The 4960-nt window shown below is 49.0% G+C and overlaps 1 long non-coding RNA gene across 1 annotated transcript in view; it reads right to left on the bottom strand.

Annotated features, from left to right (window-relative positions):
• Positions 1-2211: 2211 nt before the first annotated feature.
• LOC110300937 overlaps positions 2212-4960 on the bottom strand; it is a 15193-nt gene continuing 12444 nt past the window's right edge. Inside the window, exon 4 of the long non-coding RNA XR_003837378.1 lies at positions 2212-2312. This is a non-coding gene — a long non-coding RNA (uncharacterized LOC110300937). The remainder of the gene's footprint in view (positions 2313-4960) is intronic.

The following is a 4960-nucleotide window of genomic DNA, read 5'->3' as shown; positions in this document are numbered from 1 at the left end:
GAGGACTCTTGCTTCTTGATTTATGAGCTGAGTGAGGTATGGTGGTTTGAACGAAAGTGCCCACCATAGGTCCATAGGGAGTGACACTATTAGGAGGTGTGGTTTTGTTGAAAGAAGTGTGTCACTGGGGATAGGCTTTCAGGTCTCAGATGCTCAAGCCAGGACCAATCTCTCTCTCTGCTCACCTTGGCTGTTTTTGCTTTGAAACCGTTGCACAAAGGTCTTATGTCATGGGCCACACATAAGTGCTCACAGGTGAATATTGATCTTTCCTGGTGGGAGTCTGGGCCCTGCACCTAGTGTCCTGCCTTATGAAGTGTATCCTGTATAGGCTGAATTAAAGGGATGCCTGTCTGCTGGATTGCTTACCGTTCAGAGGACAACCTGTGTGTTTCTGTCTCTCTAATACCTTGAACAGAGGTGCTGAGAGAGCCTCTGACTAGACTAGAATCTTCTAGAAGTACTGTGCAGACCTTAGGTCTTGTCCTTGGGAGCGTGGGGTTGGGTACTGTGGTAGCCGGTGTTGGAGTTGGCATTCTCAGCCAGGGTCTGGATGGTTGAGAGAGCAAAGGCCACCCTCACCCAGCAGACGTGTTGATGGGAACCAGGAGGACCTGTTTCTCATGCCAGGCATCAGAGGAGAGGCACGATATCATTCTGACACTTGAAAATTGCAAATTTGAAAGGTTCCTTCTCACCTGCCAATGCTGTAGGCTTCTCCCGTATAGACAGATTCCAGACTTTGCCCCAATGCTAGGATTTTTCTGGGCCCCGGAATTAGCCAACAGGGGTGGGGGTCTTTCTAACCCCACCACAGGCCAAGCCCTCAAGTTTCCCTGGCCTAGAGTTTGTATGTCCAGGTCCAATCAGGACATTGCCAGTTACAAGTGGCTTTGTTACCTGAAAAAGAAATGCTGGGCTTGTTGCTTCTTGCCCAGCTGCGTCCAGGGTCCTGTCGTGTCTTAGTATATTCTCCCTGGAGACTCTGTGTGGTGCAGGGTGGGTAAGGAGACCCCAGGAAGCTTAGACTCATTCTTCTGATTTAATCATGAACATTCAACTCCCTTCATCCCAGGCACTCAGTTTTCTTCAAATAGCTCAGGCACATCCCTGACCCAGGATGCTGGCACTGGCTCCTGCGAGTGCCTGGAAATTCTGCCCTTCCCCTCTACAGCGATCCCTCCAGCTCCTCCACCTCTCTTGTGGTGGTTTGGCTCACATTTGCCTTCTCTGTTTAAAGCTGCAATTCTCAGTCTTCTTACATTGCCTCCTTCCTTCTAGTGCAGTCGCTGACTAACCCAGTCTAACCAGTATTTATTCATTACTGCTATTTGAGAGCCCACTGGAATACCTGTTTGGTTCACTGGTAAATCCCAGAGTTCTCCTGCCTAGTCACAGCCCAGTGTGTGAGATGAACCAATGGAGCAGACAGGTACATTTATCCAGCATTCTGACATTGTGCATGTAGCAGTGAAGCTAAAGATCTCTTGAGTGTCTGTGTTCCCCTTTTTGGTAGGAAGGACGTGATCCATTCCATAAGGCTAGCAGAAGACATCGTGACACTCACTAGATCACTAAACCAGGCCCACAAACCCAGAAAGGTGTAAGCGAGCTGAATCTGCCATCAGTAAGAGCTGTGGCCTTGAAAAGGGCCACATCTGTTTTACCACACTATTGTGGCTCTCACTGTGCAGCCTAGAAACATATAATACTCTTCAACTCCACTGTTACTGCTAATACAGGTAACACTTGCAAAATTCATACCCAATAAACAATTTAGAAGTAAAAAAACAGATTAGGAAGAGGTTCTATCTGAGATTCAGGTGGCCTACCTGCCGGGTAGGCAAGCAGGGCAGATGCTCAGAGACAGTCCACACCTCTGCTCTGTCTTGGAAGCAGAAGACAAGCAGTTGCTAAGGATGGCAGTGAAGCGTCTCCCAGATACACTTGTAAGTTGTATTCACTTTATCTTCATTCCCTCTCACTGGGATGTGGGGTTAAGTGGGCAGCTCCCCGCCAACCCACCATGCCCTTGATATTTCTCACTCATATGGCTTGAATAAAGGAAAGTGCAGGCTGACCAGGAGCTGCTGGAGTTTGGAAGCCTCTCTTGGAGGCAGCTGGTGTGTGGAGAAGCAGAACCCAGACTAACAGGAGGAACGGACACACTCAGACATTAGTATCTTTTTATTGACAAAAGTATTTGATCGAAATTGGTCTCAGGGGTAGAATGTCCATCTTCATATTGACTTAAAATATAAGATAATGCAGGGTGGGTATCCTGTTTACGTGCTTTGGACCTCTGCATGCGGCTGTGGATAAATAATCAATATTTTATCACCAAATTATGAACTAAGCTTCAATGTTTTGCAAGAAGAATCTGGCGATGCACAGTGAAACACAATAATGCTTTTGATATGCACAGTGTACTTTTTACATTTCAGTAGAGGCAGGCTCCTCTTGGCTTTCCTGAGCAGGCAGTATCCCCTCTGGTCCTAGGAAGGACAAGATGAAGTGACAGCAGGCCTGAAGGCTGCCTTGGCTTTGCTGTCTGTTTGGATGGTATGCTGGCTACTATTTGTCATCTCAACACAGCTAGAATCAGTTGGGAAGAGACCATCAACTGAAAAAAATGTCCCTCCACAGAATTTGTCTGTGGGACATTTTCTTGACTGATAATTGATGTGGGAGGGTCCATCTCACTTTGGGCAGTGGCACCCATGGGTAAGTGGTCCTAGATGGTATAAGGAAACAGGATGGGCAAGCCACGAGGAACAGGCCAGTAGGTAGTGTTTCCTTGGCTTCTGCTCTAGGTTTCTGCCCTGGCTTTCCCACAGTGGTGGACTTAGAAGCTGTAATGTGAAATAACCTCTTTCCTACCCAAGTGGCTTTTGGTCACAGTATTTCATCACAGCAGTAGAAAGCCAGACGGTTGTACTGACAGACACAGGCACCGCACCCAGGTCCTCGTTGCTTCCTGCCATTGCTTCAGCAATGTTTCTGTGTCCCCTGAAGAACCCTGCAGTCTGACGTTGAGGAGTGGAGGTGAGGGGGACAGCCTGGCTCCAGTGCTCTGCCCCCTCACCCACCCTTGTCCTATCTCTATTCCCTTATTTTTGTCCTCTGGAACACTCCCTTCATATGGCTCATGAAGTCTCATTGCCAGGTCTGCTACTGGGGACAACAACACACTACTCATTCCACAAATATGAGCAGTCTACCTACTGCTCGGCAAGCACAGAGGGGAGAGATGGGGGCGCAGCGGGAACAGAAGTAGATCTGACCGATCTGTGTTCAGCTGGGGGCAGTGAGCTAGGAAACCGCTCCAGAGAGCTCCAGAGCTGATGCTCCAGCTTCTCAGAGAAGGGCCCGGAGAAGGGCAGTTGTTTCTCTGTTCACTGATATATGGTGTGGCTTTGCCTGTGGGTTACAATGCTCTAGATATCACTTTTAGAAGAGACAAAACAGAGGAAGGAGAGACCAGTCTTTCTTTTTCTTCCTTCCTTCCTTCCTTCCTTCCTTCCTTCCTTCCTTCCTTCCTTCCTTTTCTTTCTCCCTTCCTTTTTTTTTTTTTTTAAGACAGGGTTTCTCTGTATAGCCCTGGCTGTCCTGGAACTCACTTTGTAGACCAGGCTGGCCTCGAACTCAGAAATCCGCCTGCCTCTGCCTCCCGAGTGCTGGGATTAAAGGCATGTGCCACCACACCTGGAGACCAGCCTTTCTTATGGCTTTCTCTTTAAATCTGGGATACTATCCCTAGAAATGCTCAACTCTCTAGCAGTTTACCTTTGCCTCATTGGCTTGAGAAAGTACCACATTTCCTCTTGAGGCACTGTGGGGGTGGGGTGGGCACTGCAAGGACCCTTAGTTCTGTGAAGCCTGCCTGGGACCCATGGGTAGGGGTATATCTACCATCTTGTAGGTTTAGGGGTAGCCAAGCTGGTGATATCTTAATGCCACTGGTACTCTGCTAGGAAGGGAAATGGTTGTTGTAGCTGATGGGGAGCTCTGTCCCCTGCACCTCTAACCTCTGGCTACATAGCTTGTCTGTGATTTGATGTGGTCAGCTTCCTGTAACCAGAGGGCAGCCTCTTGTCTGTCCCACTCTGTGTTGCTGTGGGGACACTTATGCTCAGTAAAGATCTGGCGAATAAGGAGATGGTGAAGCTGAGTGAAAGCATGCATGGATCTGTGTACTGTGGTACAGATGCAGAGTAGGCTGGGGTGGGCTGGTCATCCTCTTAGTGTTCTGTGAGGATAGCAGAGGTGAGGACCCTGGTGAGGGCAGCAGCTTGGGATAGAAAACCTCAGCCCCTGTTTGGATCTGATCCTAACCCAGCAAGTTCCTTGCTCTCTTACTGTTTACTCTGGACGCAGCCACTGGACAGCGTTGTGAGCAATAATTATATGAAGGCACCGGGGCTGCATGCCATTAAAGGACAGGTATCGGGCAAACACAAGGCTCTAATGCTAGACACAGAGCCTGCACTCTAAGCCATTTTCAGGGGTATATGGGCCTAACCTGTGTAGGAAGGGGATACAGGTGGAGGATGGGCAGGACCGGAAGCCACATAGGGGAGCCAGGCTCACCTGAGGTAAACACAGCTAGCTAGGTTGGCCCTTGAGGGTGGGGAGCATCATATGAGAAGAGAAAAAGAGCAGCTGGGGACCAGTTGAAGGCAAGCTGCAGAGCCCACACACACCTAGGATGCCAGTAAACATGGTGAATGCCCTGCAACTAGATTCTAGGGGTCTGGGTGGAGCACCAGCCTCGGCAAAAGACACTGTGCCACATACGGCCAGACGAGGGCTTCTGCAGTTGAGACAGGAAGGCAGTTTACACTGCAGCATAGCAGGGTATAAGTCTCACCTGAGGAATACCGAATGGCAGAGAAACACCTGAAAAAATGTTCAACATCCTTAATCATCAGGGAAATGCAAATCAAAACAACCCTGAGAT

Source organism: Mus caroli, chromosome 8, assembly GCF_900094665.2.
Source record: "Mus caroli chromosome 8, CAROLI_EIJ_v1.1, whole genome shotgun sequence".
Classification (NCBI taxonomy): domain Eukaryota; kingdom Metazoa; phylum Chordata; class Mammalia; order Rodentia; family Muridae; genus Mus; species Mus caroli.
This window is presented reverse-complemented; position numbering and strand designations above follow the sequence as displayed.